Genomic DNA, 14,058 nt, shown 5'->3' on the forward strand with positions numbered 1-14,058 from the left:
AAGGACAATATTTAAAGGAACTATTTCTAATGGAGCTACCTGCTCTTCATTATCATCTTCCTATATTGCCTGGGTGAGGAAGAACCAACATACTAAAAGAGATGAGGATTATGTGGATGTGGAGAAGAGCAAGGATGCCAATCTGAGAAGTTAAATTTGACAGAGAGCAACCCAAAACATTTTTTTAACTTTTTGGTGAACCAAAAAAGTAAAAAATAAAATAAATTGGTTTGGATTAAACAAAACGTTTTATTTCATTTGAGGGGAAGCTTTTTTGAAAATAAAATTGCAGTAAAATTCAAATCAGAAAGGTGTTTCAAATTGAAAACTCACAATATTTTAAAAAGTATCAAAGCATTACATTTTGATTTTTTCTTTTTTTTCTGCTTTTTCTTTTTTTTCCTCCCCCACTCAATTTCTCCTTGACCCAAATTTGTGAATTATTTTGGTCAACCCAAATCTTTGAGGTTTTTTTGTTGGAAAAGAGTTTTGTCCAAAATAAGTTGCCCAATTCTGCTAGAGAATTGTACTTATGAATCTCAGCTTTTGTTTTGTTAAACAAAATACATTTCTAGCACTTGTAGTTGTGAAGAAAAACTCAAAAACATTAAATAAGTGTAAATTGGAACAGTGTTGTCTTCCTGAGTCTGCAAACAGTCTGAAACAATAGCTCTGAGAGACACTAACTGCTCTCTTCAGCTCAGTAAAGATGACTGATGTCATCAGTTTCACTGTTGATATTTTTAACAGAAACAGCCACTTCATCCTACAACTGTGCTTATCCCACAATTTCAAGCTGTCTCCAACTCTTCTTCAGGTGCCAAAAAACCCTTCTTAAAACCACCAACCTGAGCACTGACAATTTGGATAATTAAGTATTTTCAATATAAACTTTTGGAATTTTGAAATCTGAGCATCAGGGACAGTATAAAAGTATTAAGTGTAATTAAGGCTACGTTTTACTCATGGGTATTTTTAGCCCTGGTCTACACTAAGGTCGGGGGTCGAACTAGGGTACGCGAATTCAGCTACGTGAATAACGTAGCTGAATTCGAACTACCCTAGTTCGACTCACTTACCCGTCCAGACGCCACGGAAGTGAACTCCGCGGCTCCAAGGTCGACTCCGGCAACTCCTCCTGCCGCGGTGGAGTACCGGAGTTCGAACTAGCGCTTCCGGGGTTCGAACTATCGCGTCTAGATCAGACGCGATAGTTCGAACTCCGAGCAGTCGAACTTGCCGCGTCGACCCAGCAGGTAAGTGTAAACGTGCCCTTAGTAAAAGTCATGGGCAGTAAACAAAAATTCATGGCCTGTGACCTGTCCATGACTTTTACTATATGCTCCTAACTAAAACTCAGGGGGCCTCAGGTGTTCTGGGGAGGGGTGGTCCAGGAGGCACCGTGGGTGCTAGGGGGGAGGCAGGCGGCGGCCTGTGGCCCAGGACCTCTGCTGGTGCTGCGGTGGGGAGGGGTAGTGGGGTTGGCAGGCTCCCTACCCAGCTCCAGCTGGCATCACTGCAGCTCCTAGGGGGAGGGGGCTCCACGTGTTGCTCCCACCACAAGCGCTGGCTCCGCAGCTCCCACTGGCGGTCCAACAGGAGGAGATGCTGAAAGTGATGACCGAGGTGATGAAAGAAAAACTCCCATTAGTATGCCAAAGTATCCAATAAGAACATAAGAACATAAGAACGGCCATACCGGGTCAGACCAAAGGTCCATCTAGCCCAGTATCTGTCTACCGACAGTGGCCAATGCCAGGTGCCCCAGAGGGAGTGAACCTAACAGGCAATGATCAAGTGATCTCTCTCCTGCCATCCATCTCCATCCTCTGACGAACAGAGGCTAGGGACACCATTCTTACCCATCCTAGCTAATAGCCATTTATGGACTTAGCCACCATGAATTTATCCAGTCCCCTTTTAAACAGTGTTATAGTCCTAGCCTTCACAACCTCCTCAGGTAAGGAGTTCCACAAGTTGACTGTGCGCTGCGTGAAGAAGAACTTCCTTTTATTTGTTTTAAACCTGCTGCCTATTAATTTCATTTGGTGACCCCTAGTTCTTGTATTATGGGAATAAGTAAATAACTTTTCCTTATCCACTTTCTCAACATCACTCATGATTTTATATACCTCTATCATATCCCCCCTTAGTCTTCTCTTTTCCAAGCTGAAGAGTCCTAGCCTCTTTAATCTTTCCTCGTATGGGACCCTCTCTAAACCCCTAATCATTTTAGTTGCCCTTTTCTGAACTTTTTCTAGTGCTAGAATATCTTTTTTGAGGTGAGGAGACCACATCTGTACACAGTATTCGAAATGTGGGCATACCATGGATTTATATAAGGGTAATAATATATTCTCAGTCTTATTCTCTATCCCCTTTTTAATGATTCCTAACATCCTGTTTGCTTTTTTGACTGCCTCTGCACACTGCGTGGACATCTTCAGAGAACTATCCACGATGACTCCAAGATCTTTTTCCTGACTCGTTGTAGCTAAATTAGCCCCCATCATGTTGTATGTATAGTTGGGGTTATTTTTTCCAATGTGCATTACTTTACATTTATCCACATTACATTTCATTTGCCATTTTGTTGCCCAATCACTTAGTTTTGTGAGATCTTTTTGAAGTTCTTCACAATCTGCTTTGGTCTTAACTACCTTGAGTAGTTTAGTATCATCTGCAAACTTTGCCACCTCACTGTTTACCCCTTTCTCCAGATCATTTATGAATAAGTTGAATAGGATTGGTCCTAGGACTGACCCTTGGGGAACACCACTAGTTACCCCTCTCCATTCTGAGAATTGACCATTAATTCCTACCTGTTGTTCCCTGTCCTTTAACCAGTTCTCAATCCATGAAAGGACCTTTCCTTTTATCCCATGATAGCTTAATTTACGTAAGAGCCTTTGGTGAGGGACCTTGTCAAAGGCTTTCTGGAAATCTAAGTACACTATGTATGATCCAAGGGCACCGGGATCCCGAAGATCCCCACTGAAGGACGAGCTGGGAAGGTACATTTCTTACACTTGTGAAAGGCCAGGGCATACAAGCCGAGAATGTCCACCGAGAAGGAGAACAGCGTCCCAGGCATTCGAAACCAAAAGGGCAGCAGAAGTGAGTGATCCATCTACAGTAGAAGGCCAAGCAGTGGCAGAAGGATTCGTAGGCCTGTCCCTGTTGAAAAATCACTCTGCATACAGTGTGGAAAGGACCGCAGATAGTGCCAGCATAGCTAGCGACTTCGGTGAGGGAGCATTTGGAGACTCTAACTTCTGAAGTATGTATAGCAGGGGTGAGGACCAGATGTTTGTTAGATACTGTCTCAAAAATTATCACCATTACTGAGTCGCATTTTCAAAAATATTTGAAGGACAAGGAGCTGATCATGCACAGCACATGGTTTGTACGTCTAACAGCAGTTAATGGACTGGCAATCCCAGGGGTGGGATGCATCAAAGCAGATATAGTGTACATGGGCCAGACACTGCCAAGAAAATGCATCTTCATCTTGAAAGACAAAGCCTCTAAAGGGAGCCATATGGGAGAAGGAGTCCCACGGATTCTAGGAATGAACATCATTAGTGAGCTGAAGAAGCTACTGTTGCCCGGAGAAGGAACCAGGAGGATGAACTGCCATGGGCACTCTAAGAAGAACTCTGTGCTGAGTAGGGTACTGGCTCAAGCGGCGGGACAGAGCGATTTGCTGGGCCCCATGGGGAAGATTGGAAATGTTAAAGTGGAGAGAAGACAGAAGACTGTTATTCCTCCTTGGAGAGGGAAGACCCTTGATGAAGGCTGCTGGGTGCCAGGAAATACCAATGGATATCAAGCTCTTGTAGAGCCTACATCTGGGGCAAGCCTACCTAGTAAGCTCCAGTCAGCAAACGTACCAACTAATGCCATCAAAGGAAGAGTACCAGGGAGTCTTCTAAACTCAAGTGCAAAGGCTGTGGAGTTGTATTCTCAAATCAGAACTGCAGAGGTACGCCAGCCTGAGGAGGTGGTTCTTCAGGTGAAGGTAACATTTGAAGAGACTGAAAATGAGCTGCGGGTGACAAGGAGGGAGAAGGAAGGACAAGTTACCTTTCCTCGAGAAAGATGTGGTGAGAGACTGTCAGTTCCAGTTCAAGTGGCGCTCAGAGGGCTGATTCTTGTGTAGGTGGCTAACTTACGGGCATTGTTAGAGAAGCATCAAGAAGTCTTTTCTAAGGATGAGGTGACCAATTTCAATGACTGGGTCAAAGGTGTCCGTGACAGGCCAAAGACAGCCAGTGAAGTTGCTCTTAGTACAGCTAAAGACACAGCCCAAAGTAGGAAAAGGACTTATGATCGCAAGTCCAGTGGGGCTCTCATCAGACCTGGTGACTGTGCACCAGTTCGCAAACATAGATGCTGGAGATGTAATAAAATACAGGACAAATGAGAGTCAAATCCCCACACTGTGGTCACCCACAACAATCCTGAACTGCCAGTTTACACTATCCAGCCTGAAAGAGGAGGTCCTGAGAGAGTAGTACAGAGGGACCAGCGAAAACATTGGACAATAGCAGAACCGTTTCCCCGCTTACACTAGCAGCAACTCTGGCAAGAGGGCCTGTTTCTGTCAGAATAAAGTGTCTCTGCCTTATTTTCCTATGTCTCTCTACCTGGTATATCAGCTTTGACTCCTCTCCAATTTTTCTTTCCTCTGTTTCCCCCCCCCCCTACCCTATTTTTCTTCTATTGTTTCTTTGCTTTTCTTACCTGTTTTTTGCCTTTTCTCAACTGTTGTCCTTCCCTATGAAGGCTTCTCATTTGTACATCTTCCCTTTCTACTAGCTTGTCTGTCCTTTCCAACAATATCTGCTCCTTTCTATGGACTAGATCCAAAGCCCATTCATGTCAATGGAATGATTCCTATTGATCAGATCATATGCCCCTTTCTTATTGTGTCTTCAATTTGTCAATTTTTCCCCAGCATTTCAACACATCACAACACACCATATAGTCCCCCACCTTGCCCCTCCCTTTTGCCCCCCATTAGTGCAGAATTGCTCTCAAGTTCTTTGCAACATGATTTTTTGTTCATCCATTTTAAAATGTCTTAAGTAATGTGCTTTTATCATTTTCCAGGAGGATTATTTCATAGTCTAATAGAGTTCACATTACAATTCTTTTACTAACTTAACTTCTCTAAATTTCATCTTATCACTATCAGACCTTTCTGTGGCACTCATTACCACAATCACTACCTCACAACGACTAACAAGTTTATGCTCACAACACCCCTTTGAAGTAGGGAAGTAAGATTATCGCCATTTTACAAATGGGGAAACTGAGGCAATAACGATTAAATGATTTGCCAAAGGTCAATCTAGGAAGTAGAAAAGACAGGTACAGAATCCCTATCTTCTGAATCCCCATCTGGTGCTTCAATTACATGACCATTCTTTCTATATCCTAGGTCCCTTCTGGGCAATTCTCTTTTCTTAGTTTATATAAAAAACTCTTAAGAGTCATTTAGTAAAACTTGATAGAATTTAGCTCTTTTGATCTTTCTCATCAATCAGTCCCTCCAGACCATTAATCATTTTTGTTGCTTTTCTCTGAATTTCCTCTAAATTATCAGCATCTTTCTGTTTGTAAAGCAAGAAGCCTGGGAAACAAGTAGGAAAAATTGGAAGTCCTGGCATAGTCAAGGAACTATGATGTGACTGGAATAACAGAGACTTGGTGGGGCAACTCACATGACTGGAGCACTGTCATGGTTAGGTATAAACTGTTCAGGAAGGACAGGCGGGGGAGAAAAGGTGGAGAAGTTGCACTATATTAAGAGAGCGGTATGATTGCTCAGAGCTCCATTATGAAACTGGAGAAAAGCCGGTTGAGAGTCTTTGGGTTAAGTTTACAGGTGAGAGCAACAAGGGTGGTGTCGTGGTGGGCGTGTGCTATAGACCACCGGACCAGGAGGATGAGGTTGACAAGGCTTTCTTCAGACAACTAACAGAAGTTTCCAAATCACAGGCCCTGGTTCTCATAGGGTCTTCAATCACCCTGACATCTGCTGTGAAAACAATACAGCAGGGCACAAACAAGGAAGTTTTTGGAGAGTATTGAGGACAACTTCCTGGTGCAAGTGCTGGAGGAACCAACTAGGGGCCATTCTCTTCTTGACCTGCTGCTCACAAACAGGTAAGAATTGGTATGGAAAGTAGAAAAGGGTGGCAACCTGGGCAGCAGTGACCATGAGATGGTCGAGTTCAGGATCCTGACAAAAGGAAGAAAGGAGAGCAGCAGAATACAGACTCTGGACTTCAGAAAAGCACACTTTGATTCCCTCAGGGAACTGATGGGCAGGATCCCCTGGGAGGCTAATATGAGGGAGAAAGGAGTCCAGGAGAGCTGGCTGTATTTTAAAGAAGCCTTATTGAGGGCACAGGAACAAATCATCCCACTGTGCAGAAGGAATAGCAAATATGGCAGGCGACCAGCTTGGCTTAACAGTGAAATCTTCGGTGAGCTTAAACACAAAAATGAAGCTTTCAAGAAGTGGAAACTTGGACAGATGACTAGGGAGGAGTATAAATATATTGCTCGAGTATACAGGGATGTAATCAGGAAGGCCAAAACACAACTAGAGTTGCAGCTAGCAAGGGATGTGAAGGGTAACAAGAAGGGTTTCTACAGGTATGTTAGCAACAAGAAAAAGGTCAGGGAAAGTGTGGGACCCTTAATTAATGGGGGAGGCAATCTAGTGATAGATGATGTGGAAAAAGCTGAAGTACTCAATGCTTTTTTTGCCTCGGTCTTCACAGATAAGGTCAGCTCCCACACTGCTGTCCTGGGCAACACAGTAAGGGGAGTAGGTGAGCAGCCCTGAGTGGTGAAAGAACAGGTTAAGGACTATTTAGAAAAGCTGGACATGCACAAGTCCATGGGTCTAGATCTAATGCACCCAAGGGTGCTGAGGGATTGGCTGATGTGATTGCACAGCCATTGGCCATTATCTTTGAAAACTCGTGTAGATCGGGGGAGGTCCCAGACAATTGGAAAAAGGCAAATATAGTGACCATCTTTTAAAAAGGGAAGAAGGAGAATCTGGGGGACTACAGACCAATCAGCCTCACCTCTGTCCCCAGAAAAATTATTATGGAGCAGGTCCTCAAATAATCCATTTTGAAGCACTTGTAGGAGAGGAAGGTGATTGGGAACAGTCAATATGGATTCACCATGGGCAAGTCATGCCTGACCAACCTGATTGCCTTCTATGATGAGAACTGTGAATATGGGGAAAGCAGTGAATGTGATATACCTTGACTTTAGCAGAGCTTTTGATATGGTCTCCCACAGTATTCTTGCCAGAAAGTTAAAGAAGTATGGATTGGACTATAAGGTGGTAGGGCTCAATGGCAGCCAATATCAAGCAGTGTGCCTCAGTGGTTGGTTTTGTTCAACATCTTCATTAATCATATAGAATATCAGGGTTAGAAGGAACCTCAGCAGGTCATCTAGTTCAACCCCTGCTCAAAGCAGGACCAATTCCCAATTTTTGTCCCACATCCCTAATTGGCCCTCTCAAGGATTAAACTCACAACCCTGAGCTTAGCAGGCCAACATATAAACCACTGAGCTAGCCTTCCACCCATCTGTAGTGCACCCTCAGCCAGTTTATGGATGGCACTAAGCTGGGTGGGGTGGGAGAGGGAGTGGTAAATACACTGGAGGGTAGGCATAGAATCCAGAGTGACCTAGACAAATTGGAGGACTGGTCCAAAAGAAATCTGATGAGGTACAACAAGGATAAGTGCAGAGTCCTGCACTTAGGACAGAAGAATCCCATGCACTGCTACAGACGGGGGACCGACTGGCTAAGCAGCAGTTCTGCAGAAAAGGACCTAGGGGTTACAGTGGATGAAAAGTTGGATATGAGTCAGCAGTGTGCCCTTGTTGCCAAGAAGGCTAACAGCATATTGGGCTGCATTAGTAGGACCATTGCCAGCAAATAGAGGGAAGTGATTATTCCTCTCTATTCAGCACTGGTGAGGCCACATCTGGAGTATTGCATCCAGTTTTGGGCCCCCCACTGCAAAAAAGGTGTGGACAAATTGGAGAATCCAGCGGAGGGCAATGAAAATGATTAGGGGACTGGGCCATATGATTTATGAGGAGAGGCTGAGGGAACTGGGTTTATTTAATCTGCAGAAGAGAAGAATGAGGGGGGATTTGATGGCAGCCTTCAACTACTTGAAGGGGGGTTCCAAAGAGATTGGAGCTCGGCTGTTCTCAGTGGTGGCCAATGACAGAACAAGGAGCAGTGGTCTCAAGTTGCAGTGGGGGAGGTCTAGATTGGATATTAGGGAACACTTTTTCACTAGGAGGGTGTTGAAGCACTGGAATGGGTTACCTTGGCAGGTGGTGGAATCTCCATCCTTAGAGGTTTTTAAGGCTCGGCTTGACAAAGTCCTGGCTGGGATGATTTAGTTGATTTAGTTGCTTTGAGCAGAGGATTGGACTAGATGACCTCCTGAGGTCTCTTGCAACCCTAATCTTCTACAATAATTCTTCACTTAACAACCTCCTGGTTAACGTTGTTTCGTCACTGATCTATTAGAAAACATGCTCGTTTAAAGCTGCACAAGCTCCCTTATAATGTTGTTTGGCAGCCACCTGCTTTGTCCACTGCTTGCAGGAAAAGCAGCCTGTTGGAGCTAGCTGGTTGGGGCTTGGAACCAGGGTAGACTGGCAGCCCCCCATCAGCTCCCCGCTCCCCCAAGTTCCCTGTGCTGCAGCTGCCAAGAAGGCTATCAGTTGAAGGGCAGTTCAGGTGTCCCTCCCTCCCTCCCACTGCCATGTGCTGCTCCTGCCCTCTGCCTTGGAGCTGCTCCCAGGAGCCTCCTATTTGCTGTGCAGGGGGTGAGGGGAAAGAGGGGTGCTGATGTCAGGATGTTCCCTTCCCCCTGCTCCAGTACCCCATCTTCACAGAGCAGGGGGAGACATGACAGGGCTCAGGATGAAGGGAGCTTGTTGGCAGCAGCTGCTGTCTCAACTTGCTTATCTACTTAAAAAAGCAGTGTACTTAGAGTGGGGTCAGCGTACTTAAAGGGGCAATGCATCTCTCTCTCTCTCTCAAACACACACACACACACACATGCACCCCCCTCCACTTTCACCTCCCTATCCTACTCACTATGCTGCTCATTCATCTATTGATGGTTTTAGCCTTGTTCACCACAGCATCACACTGGAAGCTCCTGTTGAACATCTTGCCCAGTATGGCCCCTAAATCCCTTTCAGAGTCACTGCTTTCCTGGATACACTTCCCCATTCAGAGCCTATGGATAGCCTAAGTGTGTGTTTGTTCTGTGCTTAGCCCCTATAGAACAGACTGAGCAGGTCATCAGCCCAGCTGTTCTATAGGGGTGACATAGCATCAGTGAGACTGATATTGGAATACTGCATCCGGTTTTGGTGTTCATCTTTGAAAAAGATGTTGAAAAATTGGAGATAGGGCAGCAAAGAGCCATAAAATGTTTTGAGGGCTGGAGAAAAATGCCTTCTAGTGAGCTATTGAAAGAGCTCAGCCTGTTTAGCTTATAAAAAAGATTGGGAGGTGACTTCATTGAAGTGTTGAAGTGCCTTAATGGAGAGAAAATATCGGGTATTAAAGGGCTCATTAATCTAGCAGAGAAAAGCATAACAAGACCCAGTGGCTGGAACCTGAAAAGAGACCAATTCATATTAGCAATAAGGCACAAATATTCAACAGTGAGGATGATTCACCAAGGGAACAAATTACAAAGGGAAGTGGTGGGAATTCTCCAACTCTGGATGTCTTCTAATGAAGACTAGATGACGTGTTTGGTCAAAAACTAGCTACTGTGCTATACAATAGGCCTGCAATATGCAGGGGATCAGATTACATGCTCTAATTGTCTCTTCTGGCCATAAAGTTTGCTAATTTCAAAATGAACACTCATTTTGTGGGGTGGTCCACAGGGAGCAGCTCAAACATCCAGTGTGGCTGGCCAGGGACAGGACATTAGCACTGCAGGGGAGGGGTGGGTGTGACAGTGACATCACAAGGGCCTTTTGCAGGACCTCAGCCTATTGGTCAAAGGTGGTGGGGAGGTGGTGACCTCACAGAGAGATGCTGACATCAGCCAGGCAGGACAGGGGTGCAGGACGGGGGCAACCTCAGAGACCCCTGTGGCTTTGCTTCAGCAAGTCTTCTTCTTGAGGTCTCTGCTTAAGGACTGAGAGAGAATTCACTTTCATATTCGTGAGTGCGAGGAGGACCCTCTTTGTAGTTTTCTCCTTTTCTTTTACTGATTTTGCTAGAAAACAGACGTCCCTGTTTAGAAGGTAAGAGCCTCTGAGAGGTTTGGAACCTGCTCAGTCTGATCCATCAGGTGCCAGATGAATTCTAGGCTTGAAAACACTAGATTGAGATGGCAGAATTTTATTCCCCACCGAGGACTTTGTTCCTAAGAATCACTGGGGACATTGGGGTTTGTCCTTTTTGTTTTCCCTTTTCCTCTGTCCCTCCCTCCTTTCTCTTCTTCTCTTGCTTCTTTTGGCCTTTTCCCCTGCGCTCCTCCCATCACCGGGAGCTGTGTATGTGTGTGTGGTGGGCGGCAGGGTGGGGGTTTGCTCTCCAACTCTCATTGTGGGAGGCCCTCACAAAGAGGCGGGGCTGGAATAGTGCTCTAAGAGTGGTTCCCTCTGGAGGTGAGCTAGGCCATCTTTACGACATCTGGTGAGAACTCTCAGCTTCCTGCCTCTCGGAGTCTCAATGCTGATTGGGTGAGCATGGGGCTATTGTGAGGGAGGAGACTCAGGTCCTTGTTACTCTTGTTTTAAGACCAAGGAAATAAGTCATAACCAAACATGTATGTGATTGCTCTTGCTGCTTCTCTCCATTCATTGTCTTTGAGCAATTCATGATTCTCTCTCTAATGGTCTAGTTCTTTTAAAATACTTGCTGAATAATTAATAAAGCCATATGCAAACCCATATTTCCAGGAACAAAAGAGTCAGGCCATACCCTACAGAATGGGGGAGGACAGTCTACTGGAAAGCAATGACCCTGAAAAGGATTTAGGGGCCATAGTGGATAAGCTGCTCAACATGATCTGTCAATGTGAAGCTGTGGTAAAAAAGGTTAAAGCCATCTTTGGATGGATAGAGTAGTGAGTATGGAAAGGAAGGTGATACAGCATCGATGAGACTGATACTGGAATGCTGAATCCAGTTCTTGTGTCCACATTTTGAAAATTATATTAGAAAACTGGAGAGGGTACAGAAAAGATTCATATTTGAGTGATGGGGATGATGCCTTATAGTGAGACATTGAAAAAGCTCAATCTGTTTAGTTTATACAAAAGAAGAATGAGAAGTGAGTTGCTTGACTTCATGGAGAGAAAATGCTGAGTATAAAAGGGCTCTTTTATCTAGCAGAGAAAGACATGACAAGACCCCATGGCTGGAAGCAGAAATCAGGAAAAGTCTAATTAGAATAAGACCCAGATTTATTAGAGGGCAATTCATCATTGGAACAAACTACCAAGAGAAATGATGGCTTCTCCATATCTTGATGTCTTCTAATGAAGACTAGATGACTTTCTGGAAAATGTTTGAGTAAAAAACCAGCCAGCTTTTCTGACATACAGGAGGCCTTAGGATATGCAGGGGATCAGATTAGATGCTGTAATGGTCCCTTCTGGCCATAAAGTCTACTAATTTATGAAAACCTGATTGTGGCCTGGGGAGCAGCCTCTGATGTTTTACTGTATAGCAGGCTTGATCCCCAGAATGAAGAGTCATTGAGTGGAGTGATTCAAGTGAAGCAGCTCAAACATCCAATGTGGCTGGCCAGGAGCAGGACATTAGCACTGCAGGGGCGGGGCGGGTGTGGCAGTGACATCACAAGGGCCTTTTGCAGGACCTAGGCCTATTGGACAAAGGTGGTGGGAAGGTGATGATCTCACAGAGAGACCCTGACATCAGCCAGGCAGGAGAGGGGTGCAGGACGGAGGCAACCTCAGAGACCCTGTGGCTTTGCCTCAGCAAGTCTCCTTCTCGAGGTCTCTGCTTAAGGACTGAGAGAGAATTCACTTTCATATTCGTGAGTGCGAGGAGGACCCTCTTTGGAGTTTTCTCCTTTTCTTTTACTGATTTTGTTAGAAAATAGATGTCCTTGTTTAGAAGGTAAGAGCCTCCAAGAGGTTTGGAACCTGTTCAGTCTGAGCCATCAGGTGCTGGCTGAATTTTAGGCACTAGATTGAGGTGGCAGAATTTTATTCCCAACCTAGGACTTTGTCCCTTGGAATCACTGAGGACATTGGGGTTTCTCCTTTTTGTTTTCCCTATTCCTCTGTCCCTCTCTCCTTTCTCTTCTTGCCTCTTTTGTCTTCTTCCCCTGTGCTCCTCCCACCACCAGGAGCATTGTGTATGGAGCAGGGATGGGGGGGAGAGGGTTGTGGGAGGCCCTCACAAAGAGGTGGGGCTGAAATAGTGCTCTAAGCGTGATCCCCTCAGTGGTGACCCGGGCCATTCTTTGGGCTATTTGATGATCACCCTCAGCCTCCCAGCCCTCAAAGTCTCAACGCTGATTGGCTGAGGCGGGGGCTATTGACAGGGAGGAGACTTGGGTCTTTGTTGTTCTCTTTTAAGACCAAGCGAATAAGTCATAACCAGTCATATGTTGACAAATTTTGATGCTGCTCTGCATTAATTGTCTCTGAGCAGTTCATGATCCTCTCTAACATTCCAGTTCTTCTAGAATACTTGCTGAATAATTATTATGAACAATTTTTGTTCTGTTGCTCATTTGAGAGCCCTTTATTCTGATCATTAAACATATGAAATTCAAGATGAGATAGTTAGTTTGAAAGTCAGGATTCCTGGGTCCTATTCCCAACTCTGCTACTGGCTGGCTGCATGACCTAAGACAAGTCACTTCTCCTTTCTCAGCCTTAGTTTCTCCCTCTGTCAAGTGGGAATAACAGTCCTTTCCTACCTACCACGTGGGCGGAGGATGGGGGTCCATTGGAGAGTGTCAGTAATAGCAGAGCAGAATATGAGGTGTCCTATCACCTTGAGTCGTATCAGATTATGACATAATATAATAACTGAAAGATTCTATTTTATTTGTATTTTATTTTGAAATTGTTAAGAGCAGCAGCTACTTAGCTCAGACTGAAGCATCTCATCTAATTTTCTAGATCAGTGTCGCCTCTTTGTGTGCAACAAGACAATTTAACACACTGTGACAAACAGGAGATGCTCTTGTTTTGCAAACAAATATTTTTGCAAAGAAATTTCATCTAACTTGTTATAGTTTCAAGAAAAAAACTGGTTTAGTCTGAATGGATTTTCTGACAGAAAATGGTTTCCATGAAAATTTCCCCACCACCTTATTTCCTGGACTCTATCCCTGCCTCCGGGGGCGGGGGGGGGGTTGCTGTCTGCTAGAACAGGAGTCAGGACAGGTGGCTTCTCTTTCTGGCTCTGCCACCGCCTTGCTGTATGGGATCTTGGGTAGGTCACTTCCCTTCTCTGTACCTCAGGATGCCCATCTGTCCTGTGGGAATAGGGACAATTCTCTTACTCCAGGCAGCAGTGAGTCTGGGTGACAGAAGGGCAGTAAAAGCCCTCTGCGAAGGAGAAAGGGGGGTTTCCAGATGCTGAACGTCAAGAATTCTAAACTTTGATAAAATGGCTAATCTAGAGAAACAAGAAATAGTTGGGGCCAAATTTTATTCATTGTCTTTTTTAAAGCCCATTCAGGGATGTGACTCCAACTGAGCCATAAAGAGCGGGAGCAACTTGCCCAAAGTCCCGCAGGTCAATAGGAAAGCCAGCAATGGAATCCAGCAGTGACTGATACAGTCACTACAGCAGAACACACTCCCTCTCAAAGGCAGGGGGACCGGACATGAAGGCCTGGGAGTGTGCAGCAGTGGTTAGTGAACGGGTCTGGAAATAAGGACTGCTGGGTCCCATCCATGGCTCTGACACTTGGTGTGACCCTGAGCTGGTATCTTCCCCTCCCCAGGCCTGTTTCCCATCAGTAGG

This window comes from Mauremys reevesii, linkage group 2 (assembly GCF_016161935.1).
Source record: "Mauremys reevesii isolate NIE-2019 linkage group 2, ASM1616193v1, whole genome shotgun sequence".
Taxonomy (NCBI): Eukaryota; Metazoa; Chordata; order Testudines; family Geoemydidae; genus Mauremys; species Mauremys reevesii.